Below are 15,408 nucleotides of genomic sequence, written 5' to 3' on the forward strand. Positions count from 1 at the left end.
ACTAATAGGGTATATGCCGAGCCACTGTGTTTTTCCCATGCTGATAAACTTCCGGTGGCCTGTTATTGGGAATTTTTTTCCATTTTATACGGTTCCTTTTACAGCATCAATATTGTAATGTCATTAATACATTCAGTTAAATAAACTTTGGCATTCATTTAGTTGTTCAAGCGTAAAACGAGACAAAAAGTCGTTTACTCACACACGCCCGTCAGAATTGGCCGGCTAGCGCAGAAGCTACATTGAATATACTAGAGTACAGGCCCGTGCAGAGACTGTCCAAAGGGCATGTGCAGGTTAAATTTTTTGAATAGCGGGTGTGGGGGTGGTGGTTGGGGGCGCTGTTGTTGTTGTTGTTGTTGTCATCGTCGTCGTGCGCGCGTACTGTAAAGCGGGAGGGGGGTTGGGGGGAGGGGGGTTAGCGCGTACTCAAGAGGCACTTTCTATCCAAGACTAAAAAGGGCATGTGCACTGCACAGGTTGAGCCCTATGTGTGCACGTGCCTGCTAGGGTAAAATTAATATTATAAAGACATGGCGGGGGGAAAAGTAATGTAATGCAGTGCTTCTTGTACAATCTGAGACCCACTTTATATCAGATATTACTCAACTAATGGAGATTGCTGATTTTAAAAGAAAAGAGACCTTAAACGCCTGGTTTTTGCATTGGCACACAGTTCGCCGAAAGCGCTTAACCCAGGTTACTGGCAAATTAAAAGTCCTATTAGCATGCTTCAGCATATACAGTTGTAGTCAGAATTATTAGCCCCCTTTAGATTTTTATTTTCTTTTTTTTAATATTTCCAAAATGATGTTTAACACAGCAATGAAGTTTTCACAGTATGTCTGATAATATTTTTTCTTCTGGAGAAAGTCTTATTTGTTTTATTTCGGCTAGAATAAAAGAAGTTTTTTATTTTTAAAAATCATTTTTGGGACAATATTATTAGCCCCTTTAAGCTAATTTTTTTCTTCGATAATCTACAGAACAAAACATCATTATACAATAACTTGACTAATTACCCTAACCTGCCAAGTTCACCCTATTAACCTAATAAAGCCTTTAAATGTCACTTTAAGCTGTATAGAAGTGTCTTGAAGAATATCTAGTCTAATATTATTTACTGTCATCATGAGAAAGGTGAAATAAATCAGTTATTAGAAATAGGTTTTTAAAACTAATATGCTTAGAAATGTGCTGAAACAATCTTCCCAGAACAGAAATTGGGGAAAAAAATAATTCATGGGGGCTAATAATTCTGACTTCAACTGTATACCCTATTGTATTTAAAAATTAATAATATTTAATGTTTTAAAATAAAGTGCTTTTGAAAGTCTCTCTCTTGCTCTCTCTCTATTTCTGTGTCTCTTTCTCGATGTTTCAAGGCTGTAGGCGATGCAGAATCCGTCTTCTGTTCGCGCTCGTGTTTTCCAGTGTGTGTGTGTGTGTTCACTGACGTCTCTCTTTATAATGCGAGGTCGGCGTTCAGCCCTGATCTCTCTGACCTTTCAAATAAAGAGTCAGACAATCAATCTGCATCTGGCTCTTCTGCACGCCATTATTTGGGAGATTTTTCTGCTGTTATTGTTGTGGTTATGGATTGCTGATGTCACAGATTGGCCCCTCTGGTGCTTTGGATTTGTCCGCGGCTGTGTTTCAAATCCTAGTGAGCTGTCTATGTAGGTAGCACCCTTCTGAGGGGACACTGCTTTGATGATGTTGTTGTAATGTTTATGTCATTAATGTTTGGTTTTAGTTAATGATGGAACTTTAATTATGTATTCAACATGCTTATTTATGTAATTAATATGATTTATTTTGCAGAAATACTTTAATGATTATCAGGGAGAAAGCTGAAGGGGCTACCTGCAAAGAAACAATCATTTTATCAACTATTTTTTAATGGCAAGTAGATTTTATTTTTTTTTAATAGGAATTGAAATAACATCAAAACTCTATACTCCCTGACAAAAGTCTTGTGGTGGATCTCAGTTGTAAGAGCAACACATAATAACTCGACTTCTAGTTGATCATTTAAAGTGTCAGAAGGTGGATTTCTCTGCTGGATCATCTGCTGATCTGCATCCCAATCATCACCAATACTGCAGAAGACCTACTGGAACCAGCATAGAGCAAGATTCTCACAGAAATCAGTCAAGTTTGGTGAAGGAGAAATCATGGTTTGGGGTTCATTCAGTATGAGGGCGTGCAAGAGATCTGCAACATCAACAGCCTGAGGTATCAAGACATCTGTGCTGCCCATTACATTACAAACCACAGGAGAGGGACAATTCTCCAGCAGGATAGCGCTCCTTCTCATACTTCAGCCTCCACATCAAAGCTCCTGAAAGCAGAGGAGGTCAAGGTGCTCCAGGAATGGCCAGCCCAGTCACCAGATATGAACATTATTGAGCTGATGATGGAGGAGGCGTTGAAGATGAACACAAAGACTCTTGATGAACTCTGGGAGTCCTGCTGAAGGCTTTCTTCACCATTCCAGATGACTTTATTAATCAGTGATTTGAGTCATGTCAGAGATGTATGGATGCAGTCCTCCAAGCTCATGATGGAGTCAGACACAATATTCATTCTGTCTCCACTGCAGCAGGACTTTATATTCTATACTGGACATTATTTCTGTTCAGTGATGACACTTTAGTCTGAGCAGAGTCAGAGCGCACTGTCCTCATCAAATCAGTCAACATCAAGACATGATCAGATTTCATTGTGCTCAAATAAGCAAAATTTGGAGACCAAAATCATCAACTAGAAGTCAAGTTATTATTTGTTGTTCCTAAAACTTGAATTTTATATATATATATATATATATATATATATATATATATATATATATATATATATATATATATATAAATATATATTTATATATAAATATATATATATATATATATATATAGTCCAAACATCATTTTAAAAACATATCTAAAAGTATGTTCATTCATTTATTTATTCATTTAATTAATTAATTAATTAATTAATTTGTTTGTTTGTTTGTTTGTTTGTTTATATAGTTTTATTATTTATTTTTTCAAAATACTCTTTAAAATGCTCAACAAATAAACTTAAAAAACAGAAGCATTCAACTAAAAAAAAAAAAAACTTAATTAAAAAACTTAAATCACAAATTTCTAAAATCAAAATCAAAATAAAGTTTAACATTAGCTGAAGTGAAACCTCTTATTGCTGCCCATTTTTTTGTTATTTATTTTTTTCAGTCTTCTTTTCTGTCAAATTCTAACTAAACATTAATAAAAGCTATCAAGACCTAAGATTTACAAACCCAAACAATTACTGAAACTTATCTTATTTTAGATTTAAAAAAATGACAGAATCTATAATAAGAGAGTAATGAGCAGTGATACTGACACAACTGATGCAAAGTCTTGAGTATGAGTTTCACCTAAAAACCAAGCGTTTACTTTGCTGATTGGCTTTTTTTATTGTATGTATACCTTATGGTGCAAAAGTTAATGCATTTTACTATACAATTAAGTACATCTAATGCAAAGAAATACAATAATATAAAAACTAAAATAGAAGTATTTTTTTTATTTCAAGATATTATAAAAAGTATAATAATGTAACAAAAACTAATAACTAATAATAATAAAAAACTCCTAAAAACCAGCCATTAACTTTTCTGATTGGTTGTTTTCTTTAAAAGGCAGGAAATGCTTCATTAGAACTGCCATATTTGGGCATTCCTGTTATTCCTATTGAGTGTGTATGGGTGTTTTCCAGCTAAGGGTTTCGGCTGGAAGGGCATCCAATGTGTAAAACATATGCCAGAATAGTTGGTGGTTCATTCCACTGTGGCGACCTCTGAGATTTTTTCCCCTAAATGCTTTACAGTGTAAGTTTCACCTAAAAAAAAAGGAGCTGACATTGCTGATTGGTTGTTTTCTTTAGGAGGCGGGACTTTCTTCATTAGAACTGCCATATTTGTGAATTTCGGTTTCTCCCATTAAGAGTGTATGGGTGTTTTCCAGCACTGGGTTTCAGCTGGAAGGGCATCTGCTGCGTAAAACATAAGCCAGAATAGTTGGTGGTTCAGTCTGCTGTGGCGACCTCTGAAATATATTTCCCTAAATGCATGAGAGTATGAGTTTCTCTTAAAACCCAGGCGCTGACATTGCTGATTGGTTGTTTTATTTAGAAGGCGGGACTTACTTAATTAAAACTGCCATATTTGGGCATTCCTGTTTCTCTCATTGAGTGCTTATGGGTGTTTTCCAGCACTGGGTTTCGGCTGGAAGGGCATCCAATGTGTTGTGTAAATCATATGCCAGAATAGTTGGTGGTTCATTCCACTGTGGCGACCCCTGATATTTTTTCCCTGAATGCATGAGAGTATGAGTTTACCCTAAAAACCAGGCGCTGACATTGCTGATTGGTTATTTCTTTAGAAGGCGGGACTTACTTCATTAGAACTGCCATATTTGGGCGTTCCTGTTTCTCCCATTGAGTGTGTATGGCTGTTTTCCAGTACTGGCTTTCGGCTGGAAGGGCATTTGCTGTGTAAAACACATGTAAGAATAGTTGGTGGTTCATATCACTGTGCCAACCTCTAAAATTGATTTCCCTAAATGCATGACAGTAAGAGTTTCCCCTAAAAACCAGGTGCTGACATTGCTGATTGGTTGTTTTCTTTAGAAGGCGGGACTTACTTCATTAGAACTGCCATATTTGGGCATTCCTGTGTTCATTCATTGTAACACCAGCTGCCCGTCTACAGTCTGCATTCTCAGTTGAAGCCCAGTGTTTATATTGCATTTTTTTCCCTCGGCCCCTTGGTGCAGATGTGAAACCCTGCTGTGACTCGTGGGCATCATCATCATGTCTCACCTGGTCTCCTCACTTCTCCTCTGGTGTGTGTTTTCTGCTGGTGTTTTCTCTCTCTGTGTGAATACCGCAGGGACTCGTGCCATGCTGTGCTAGGTGCCACCCGCGTGCCCTCGTCTGCTGACTCCTACACTTCCATTGTGAGATTTATGCTAAATATGCATATCTTAATTGCATTATTCAAAATAATTAGCTAATATATTTTTGCATAATGACAAGGTAAGCAAATAGTGTCTCTGCGCTCTGCTTGCTGTGGCCGGGAAAACTTTGCAGAATTAATAGACTCCCAAAATTACTAATTACCTCGTTTTTTCCCCGCATTTCAGAGAGGACTCGTTTCCTCCCGAGTGCGGCAGTTAAAGATCCTTTTACACACACACGCACACACACACACACACACACACACACACACACAGAAAAAGATAGTGAAAGAGACAGTGTATGTGCGTGTGTGTGTGTGTGTGTGTGTGTGTGGCCACAGTTATTCTACAGCATGTGTGTATAAAGCATTATAACATACTGTTCATAGCTGCTGACCAGGATAAAGCTATTTGGTTTATACTTTGTATTCAGATTGTTTTTGTAAATCTGGCATGAGTTTTTGTAGATCATTATGAAGAAATTTTTAATATATTAAAGGTGTAGCCAAAAACATATACACTCACTGGCCACTTTATTAGGTACACCTGTCTAACTGCTCGTTAATGCAAATTTCTAATCGGCCAATCACATGGCAGCAGCTCATGGTCAAGACAATCTGCTGCATTTCAAAGCGAGCATCAGAATGGGGAAGAAAGGGGATTTAAGTGACTTTGAGCGTGGCATGGTTGTTGCTGCCAGACGGGCTGCTCTGAGTATTTCAGAAACTGCTGATCTACTGGGATTTTCACGCACAACCATCTCTAGGGTTTACAGAGAATGCTCCGACAAAAATATATCTAGTGAGTGGCAGTTCTGTGGGCGCAAATGCCTTGTTGATGAGGCCAGAGGTCAGAGGAGAATGGCCAGACTGGTTCCAGCTGATAGAAAGGCAACAGTAACTCAAATAAGCACTCGTTACAACCGAGCTCTGCAGAAGAGCATCTCTGAACACACAACACGTCCAACCTTGAGGCGGATGGGCTACAGCAGCAGAAGAGCACACCGGGTGCCGCTCCTGTCAGCTAAGAACAGGAAACTGAGGCTACAATTCACACAGACTCACCAAAACTGGACAATAGAAGATTGGAGAAACGTTGCTGCTCTGATGAGTCTCCATTTCTGCTGACACATATGGATGGTATGGATGCATTGATCCATCCTGCCTTGTATCAGCGGTTCAGGCTGGTGGTGGTGGTGTAATGGTGTGGGGGAGATTTTCTTTGGGTCCATTAGTACCAATTGAGCATCAACGCCACAGCCTACCTGAGTATTGCTGCTGACCATGTCCATCCCTTTATGAGCACAGTGTCTCCATCTTCTGATGGCTACTTCCAGCAGGTCAGAAAGTGTGAATCATCTCAGACTGTTTTTTTGAACATGACAGTGAGTTCATTATACTGAAAAGGCCTCCAGATCTCAATCCAATAGAGCACCTTTGGGATGTGATGGAACGGGAGATTCAGTTTGAATGAATTAGAAGTTCATAATATATATTTGGTTTGTGTTTTATGAATCTGTTATACACTTTAGTAGACAAGTATGAATAAGTATAATGCATTATTATATAAATAACTATTATTAATGTGTCTTATTAAACTTATATTAAGTTACTCTTAAATTTCACCACCATAAATATGATATTCACTTATAACCAAATACCCTTTTTGTGTCATAAATAGCATTCTAATTGTCATTGTAGTGGTATAGCCATGATAATTATTAAAACCATCATAACATAAACAGTATTATGCATAATAGATTATATAATATAATGCATCATAAAATGTAAGAACATCCTCATTTTTATTTCATGAAATGCAAACTCTTCAATCGTAAATTATGAATATGTTAGCATCGTATCATAAATGTCCAAATCTTATAATGCATTATGCGCTTTAGCTTTATAACCATTAATATGTAAGCAATATGAGTGTTTAATGTATCATAAATGCCCACACTCCTGTCTGATTATATGCATTATAATGCACTACACTCTAGTGGTTTAACCATGAATATGTAAGTGTTATAATGCATTATAACTGTTGCAGATCTACAGTACATGCTGCGCAATGATATCAATTAATCTTGCTCTAGATAATGAATATTTTCTTTATTTGTGGAAAGTAGTGAACACTTATCTTCCTGAAGATGAACTGGCCTCTCCAGTGGAGTGCATTATTTAAACTCTCTCTGCTTGAGCTTTTAAAGCACAAACACTGTTTTTCTTACCGCACCATAATCACAGTAATTAATAGACTGCTTTCAGTATCTCTGACTATCAGGTGCTGGTCGTTCATCAACGCGGCATTAATGAACATTTGGGCTGGAGTTTCCCAGGCTTTATTAAGCAGATCTGTAGTGGTGTGTGGAGTTCCTAATTCCCTGATTTCTACCTCTAAAGCCTAATTTCTGTCTCTGTTTTTCTACTGAGATTGTTCCCTCATCTACACTTAGAACAGCTTAGAAACAAGCATTGTGAACATGCATTGTGAACGTTAATAAGCAAATAAACCAATAGCTTTCTGGTTGCTAGTGTGTTTGGATTTGTTGGCAGGACATTCATTTGCAGTTTGTTTATAGTAGTTTGTTTACATTGGTCTGAGTAGTTTCATGTTGCTAGGGCGTATTGGCTTGTTGTCAAGGTGTTACTATGTGGTTTCTAATATGGTTTAAATAGTTTGCTGGTTGCCAGGGTGTTTTTACTGATTGCTGGGGTGTTGTTAGGCAGTTTCTAAGATGGTCCGGGTAGTCTGCAAGTTGCTAGGGTGTTTTTACTGGTTGCTGAGGTGTTGCTATGCAGTTTCTAAGGTGGTCTGAGTAGTTTGCCGGTTGCTAGGGGATTTGACTGACTGCTGGGGTGTTGCTAGGCAGTTTCCAAGGTGGCCTGAGTAGTCTGCAGGTTGCCAAGGTGTTTTGACTGATTATTGGGGTGGTGCTGGGCAGTATTTGTTGCTAGGGTGTTGCCAGGGTGCTTTGGCTTGTTGACGGGGTGTTACTATGTGGCTTCTAAGGTGGTTTGAGTAGGTTGCCAGGGTGTTTTGACTGATTGCTGGGGTGTTGCTATGCAGTTTCTTAGGGGGTTTGAGCAGTCCGGTGGTTGCCAGGGTGTTTTGACTGATTGCTAGGGTGTTGCTAGGCAGTCTTTTGTTCAAATGGTGTTGCTAGGGTGTTTTGGCTTGTTGTTAGGGTTGTACAATGTAGTTCCTTAAATAGTCTGAGTTGTCTGCAGGTTGCTAGGGTGTTTTGGCTTGTTGTTAGGGTGTTACAATGTAGTTCCTTAAGTGGTCTGAGTAGTTTGCAGGTTGATATGGTGTTTTGACTGATTGCTGGGGTGTTGCTATGCAGCTTCCAAGGTGGCCCTGAGTTTTCTGCAGATTGCCAAGGTGTTTTGACTGATTGCTGGGGTGGTGCTCGACAGTTTTCTGTTGAAAGGGTGTTGCTAGGGTGTTTTGGTTTGTTGTCAGGGTGTTACAATGTAGTTTCTTAAGTGATTTGAGTAGTTCGCTATGATGTTTTGACTGATTGCTGGGGTGTTACTATGCAGTTTCTAAGGTGGCATGAATAGTCTGGTAGTTGCCAGGGTGTTTTGACTGATTGCTGGGGTGTTGCTATGCAGTTCCTAAAGTGGTCTTAGTAGTTTCAGGTAGTTAAGGTGTTTTGACTGATTAATAGGGTGTTGCTATGCTGTTTCTAAGGTGGTCTGAGTAGTCTGCAAGTTGCTTGGGTGTTTTTACTGGTTGCTGAGGTGTTGCTATGCAGTTTCTAAAGTGGTTAGAGTAGTTTGCAGGTTGCTAGGATATTTGATTGACTACTGGGGTGTTGCCAGGCAGTTTTCTGTTGAAAGGGTGTTGCTAGGGTGTTTGGCTTGTTGTCAGGGTGTTACAATGTAGTTCCTTAAGTGGTTTGAGTAGTTTGCAGGTTGCTATGGTATTTGACTGTCTACTGGGGTGTTGCTAGGCAGTTTCCAAGGTGGCCTGAGTAGTCTGCAGGTTGCCAAGGTGTTTTCACTGATTGCTGGGGTGTTGCTATGCAGTCTTTAAAGTGGTCTGAGTAGTTTCAGGTTGCTAGGGTGTTTTGGCTGATTGCTTGGTTGTTGATATGCAGTTTCTAAGGTAGTTTGAGTAGTCTGCAGGTTGCCAGGGTGTTTTGAGTCATTGTTGGGTTGTTGCTATGCAGTGTCCAAGGTGTTTCGAGAAGTTTTAGGTTGCTAGGATGTTTTGGTTTGTTACAAGGGTGTTACTATGTGGTTTCTAAGGTGGTTTGAGTAGTTTGCCGGTTGCCAGGGTGTTTTGCTTGATTGCTGGGGTGTTGCTCTGTAGTTTCAAAGGTGGTCTGGTAGTTTCAGGTTGCTAGGGTGTCTTAACTGATTGCTGCTGTGTTTCTATGCAGTTTTTGTGTGGCCTGGGTAGTCTGGTGGTTGCCAGGGTGTTTTGGATTATTGCTGGAGTGTTGCTATGCAGATTCTTAAGTTGTTTTAGTAGTTTGCTTGTTGCCAGGGTGATTGGACTGATATCTGGGGTGTTGCTATGGAGTTTCTAAGGCGGTCTGGTAGTTTCAGGTTGCTAGGGTGTCTTAGCTGATTGCTGGGGTGTTGCTATGCAGATTTTAAGGTGACCTGGGTAGTCTTGTGGTTGCCAGGGTGTTTTGGATCATTGCTGGAGTGTTACTATGCAGTTTCTAAGGTGGTTTTAGTAGTTTGCTTGTTGCCAAGGTGGTTGGACTTATGTCTAGGGTGTTGCCATGCAGTTTCTAAGATGGTCTAAGTAGTCTGGTGGTTGCCAGGGTGTTTTGACTGATTGCTGGGGTGTTGCTTGCTATAAAGTGCAAGGTCTGAGTAGTTTCATGTTGCTAGGGTGTTTTGGCTTGTTTACAAGGTGTTACTATGTAGTTTTTTAGGGTGGTTTGAGTAGGCTGCGGGTTGCCAGGATGTTTTGACTGATTGCCGGGGTGTTGCTATGCAGTTTCTAAGGTGGTCTGAGTAGTCTGCAGGTTGCCAGGGTGTTTTGACTGGTTGCCGGGGTGTGGCTTGCTCTGCAGTTTCAGAGGTTTACAGTAGTCTTCAGGCTGCTCTGATGTGGCGTATGGCTTCAAGGTTTTTGCCGTTTCCCAGTTGTTTAGAGTTGTGTCAGGTTGCTACTGTGTTTTGGCTCACTGCCATGGTGTTGCTATGCAGTTGCTAGGGCGTCATTCATATGCGAGTGCGAGTTTAATCTCTGTAGTCTTAAGTTTGTCACAGCAGTACGAGCGCTAGTGCTAACACCGCTAATGCTGGTGATCTGCGTGATGCATTCATCTGTGTTTTTGCAGTTGAGAGAATAACACTGATGTCTTCCTGTCACGTTCTTAATTAAGGAACTCAGTGGAAAGCATGAATAACGAACATCTCCGGTCTTAACGAGTCTGTGTTTTGGCACGGACTCAACGGCTGCTATGACAACTCGCGGCCCTATAGGAGCGGTCGGCAGACAGCGGACTCGGCCCAAAACAACACAATGCATCACAACTTCATGGATCCCCCAATTTAGACTTCAGGCCGGCTTTTTAAGGTGGACCGGTGGCTCCGGGTCTGCTCTGAGGATCATGCGGGATCTGGACCACCTTAACACTCAGTTTGCTGCCAGCGAGGCGAGCTTTGTTCAAACTGACAGGAATTGGCAGGCAGCCATTTTGTTCACAAATTTACATAAACGCCAAATGGTGTCTGTTTCCTGTAGGTCTTCTAGAATTCTCTTTTAGCATAGCTGTGTGTGTGTGTGTGTGTGCTTGTGTGTGTGTGTATGAGCTTCATCATCCCTGTTGTGAAGTCAATGAGTTTCACACTGATGCATATGTGTGGTGCCGTACCTGATTTTAGCTGGATTATTGCGTGACCCCATTATAAAAACGAGTTCGGAACTGAGACCTGTCCTCATTTTACTGCTTTATTTCTTTCTTCATTGGGGATAACAGTAAAGCTGTCTAAAATAAACCCGTCTGAAACAGATTTTGCTCATTTTTCATAAGAATAAAGTGTAAAGTTATACTAGATTTATTTTGCCTTTGATTACAGTGAATCTCTTGGTCAGCTGTTTTCTCCCTGTAATGACAACATCCCTCAACTGAGTGTTTATAATGAATACTTATTACACCTTATTTAATATTTAAGTCAGTTCATATTTGGATCTATTTTACAATTTTTATTTAAACTTTCATTTAGAGTAATGACATTTATAAAATACTCAAACACACATATTTTTCAAAACTAACGTGAGCAAACAAAGGGATGTTAGGAGAAACACGTGTGTGTGTGTGTGTATATATATATATACAGTTGAAGTCAGAAATATTAGCACCCATGAATTATTCACCCCCCTGTTTATTTTTTCTGTTTAGCGGAGAGAAAATGTTTTAAACATTTTTTTTTTAGCATAATAGTTTTAATAACTCATCTCTAATAACTGATTTATTTTCTCTTTGTCATGATGACAGTAAATAATATTAGACTAGATATTCTTCAAGACTCTTCTATACAGCTTAAAGTGACATTTAAAGGCTTCACTAGGGTAATTAGGGTAACTAGGCAGGTTAGGGTAATTAGGCAAGTTATTGTATAATGATGATTTGTTCTGTAGACTATTGAAAAAACAATTAGCTTAAAGGGGCTAATAATATTGACCTTAAATGGTGTTTAAAATTTTTAAAGCTGCTTTTATTCTTATAATGGCTAATAAGGGCTAATAATGCCGACAACTAAATTGGCCGTAGTGTGTGTGTGTGTGTGTGAATGTGAGAGTGTATGAGTGTTTCCCATTTTTGGGTTTGAGCTAGAAGGTCATCCGCTGTGTAAAACATATGCTAGATAACTTGGCGGTTCATTCCGCTGTGGTGACCTCTGATGTATTAATTGACTAAATAAATATATTAAATATAAATATATATATAATATATGTTTATATATGTTATTATTTGCACCTTTACCTGAATTAACCTAGTTAAGCCTTTAAATGTCACTTTAAGCTGTATAGAAGTGTCTTGAAGAATATCTAGTCTAATATTATTTACTGTCATCATGACAAAGAGAAAATAAATCAGTTATTAGAGATGAGTTATTAACACTATTATGATTAGAAATGTGTATGAAAATAAATATGAAAATAAATATGTTCTCAATTTATTATATTTTATTTTCATGATATTGCTTATTTGATAAGTTTTATTTACCTGCTTGTTTGTAAATGTCAAAAGTTACTAATTCTTTCCAATATATGTAATTGGCAGTTAAGTTACAAACAAGCAAACACATAATTAAATAAATTTGAAAAATAAAAACAATTAATACATAAAAATGATTAAAAATAATCAGTGTTATTCTCATAAAAATAAAAATTATTATTATTAATAATAATATCATTATTGGTATTATTATTGGTATTATTAGTATTAATTATAATTATTGTTATTATTTTGATTGGTATTATTATTTGTATTATTATTATTATTTTGGTATTATGGTTATTATTATTATTATTATTTTGGTATTATGGTTATTATCATTATTATTCTTCTTCTTCTTCTTCTTATTATTATTTGTATTATTATTATTATTACTATTATTATTATTGGCATTATTATTATTATTTGTATTATTTGTATTATTATTATTATTCTAATTTTGGTATTATTATTCTTCTTCTTATTATTATTATTATTTGTATTATTATTAATATTACTATTATTATTATTGGCATTATTATTATTATTTGTATTATTTGTATTATTATTATTATTCCAATTTTGGTATTATTATTATTATTATTATTATTATTATTATTATATCTTTCACAATGTTACTTAATTTAATAATAAATTGTTTGCTACTTTATTGTTTGTAAATGTCAAAGGTTACCCATTATTTCCAATAAATTTAATGGCAGCATCTTTCCAAAACGAACGAACAAACAAAAAAACAAACAAACAAACAAACAAACAAACAAACAAACAAACAAACAAACAAACAAACAATAATTTAATAAGTAAAAAAAGGTTAAAACTAAATTAAAAATAATAATGCTAATTATTATTTCAAAATAGTGTTTTATTATTATTATTGTTGTTATTTTAATCGCAGCAGTGAATAATAACTTCATGAGTTATTATTCACGAGTTATTTCAGAAGACTCATACATAATATATAATATATTTCAATAGTTATTTCAGAAGTAATGTATATAAAACAGCTCTTCTGCAGCATCATTGTTGCACTGAAAGTAAAAACACATTTTGCTGTGTCACGCTGCATCAACAATAAATCGCTCTTTCTGCTCCAAATTTATTTCATTTCATGAGCCGGCAGTAAGTAAGTGTTACAAAAAAAAAGACTTTTACGAGTGCCAAGTTCACAGTTTGGCCATAACAGCGCTCTCATTATTCCCTGATAACATCAGGTGCACAAATATTTAAACAAGCATCTGCAGGATGAGAGGAAATCATGCAAATCTGAGAAATGAAGGATTGTGGGATGCGGGCGGCTGACATCTTGGCACGGCGAGCTGATCAATTAGTCTAATCACACCAGTGTCAGCGCCGAGGTTGCATTAATATTCAATTAATGGTCTGAATCCCCTCCTAAAGCTTTCTAGAGCCTTCTGGTGCCGATCCGAAAACGGAGCGCTCCCATTGGCTGAAGCCGGCTCCATCGCCATGGAAATGCCAATCGGTGTTGATGATGTTGTAAGTGTGTATCGCAGGCCTCGGGCGACGACTGCGGCTCTTTATTGACCATAAACACATTCACAAAAAAACTAAATCGAGAAATTTACAGAGTCTGAGATTGTGTGTGTGTGTTTGTGTGTGTGTGTGTTTGTGTTTTTTTTTTTCTCTCTCAGTCGTTCTCTTTCCCCAGAGCAGTTTTTCTTCTGGAGCAGATGGATGTTGTTCGGGCGCTGTGTGTGTGTGTGTGTGTGTGTGTGTGTGTGTGTGTGTGTGTGTGTGTGTGTGTGTGTGATTTCAGTTTTCTGCTTTTCCAGGTCAGGGAGGATTTGGTTCTGCCTGGCTGACTGGTTGTCCACTTACTAGGGTTAATTAATTGATGTTACTAATATGTTGAGCCCTTGAACACATTATTTGATTTATTTTTTGATTTTGCAAGGAAAAATAAACCATCTTTGGATTTTGGTTTGTCTGAAAGTGTAATTTAAATATATATATATATATATATATATATATAAGTTGTGGATGTAGTTTTTAATATAAATATATGGGTAATTCTTCAACAACTTTGGTCATATATCCAAAATATATATATAATTTTGTTAAAATTCCTCTTTATTTGTCAAACTAATAAAAAAAACTTACTTAAAAAAGTTTACTAGCTTTCTATTATATTTTTTCATATTATTCAACCTCCTTTTAGGTGTCAAAATCACTGTTTTCACCTTGTTTTCACACTGTTTTCACCTTGTTTTCACACTGTTTTCACCTTGTCGCACAATGAAAATAACATTTTAAAATATGATTTATCTGGTATCTATTAATGTAGCTTAATGAAGCACTAGTGAAATAATTTAAATAGATTATAGTTATTAATGTGAGACTATTATCAATATTTTTTTTTTTTACTAAATATATTATTTATGGTCATTGCCAGCACAACACTGTAATACCGCTTTAAGAAGTTTGTGTGAAAGATGATTGAGGGGGTTTCTATGAAAATGTTAAAGATGGAGAGAGTTTACATTTTTATCAACAACACTTGAAGAAAATTCAAGGTAAATATTGCTTGATAAGGAAATACATTTATCCTACAGCATTTCCAAACATGTTTTACCTTCAAAGATGATGTTAAAAACCAAACAAAGTTAAGGGAATTAAGAGTGTTTTGTTGACATGAAAGGCTAGTATCAATCCAAAGCTAATCGCTGAAGCTATCCTTCATTTTTCACAGTAAACTGTTGAAATGTCATTTCCACCACTGTCATTTCCATCAATGCACACATTTATAAAAGATATTTAAAAAGTTATCATCACTCATTAAAAGTGTATTCACAATGTATGAGCTCATGCTCTGTTTAATATACAAATTCAGTTTATTTATTTTCTAATGAGCTCTTAACCAAATTAATATTACATTTTAGAGTGTGACAGGTGTACAATCCAGCATACAACTAATTTATTTGACAAATGTATAATTATTATATATATTGTGGAAAGATTGGTTAAACTAGATACAGAACGATCTCAGACCATGTTTGACTGCCATCATTTATTTCATTTTGAAATGAGCTGTATATTGAGATGTGCTGGATTTGACATTTGTTCAGTTCACCATGGATAAAATGTTTCTCTTCTTATCTAAGTTTGTCCTTTTACAGATCTTAAAACTAGACAAATTGTTTAAACTTATGAGGCTATTTTATGTTAATTTTG

The sequence above is a fragment of the Danio rerio genome, chromosome 21 (assembly GCF_052040795.2).
Source record: "Danio rerio strain M-AB ecotype USA chromosome 21, GRCz13ab, whole genome shotgun sequence".
Lineage (NCBI taxonomy): Eukaryota > Metazoa > Chordata > Actinopteri > Cypriniformes > Danionidae > Danio > Danio rerio.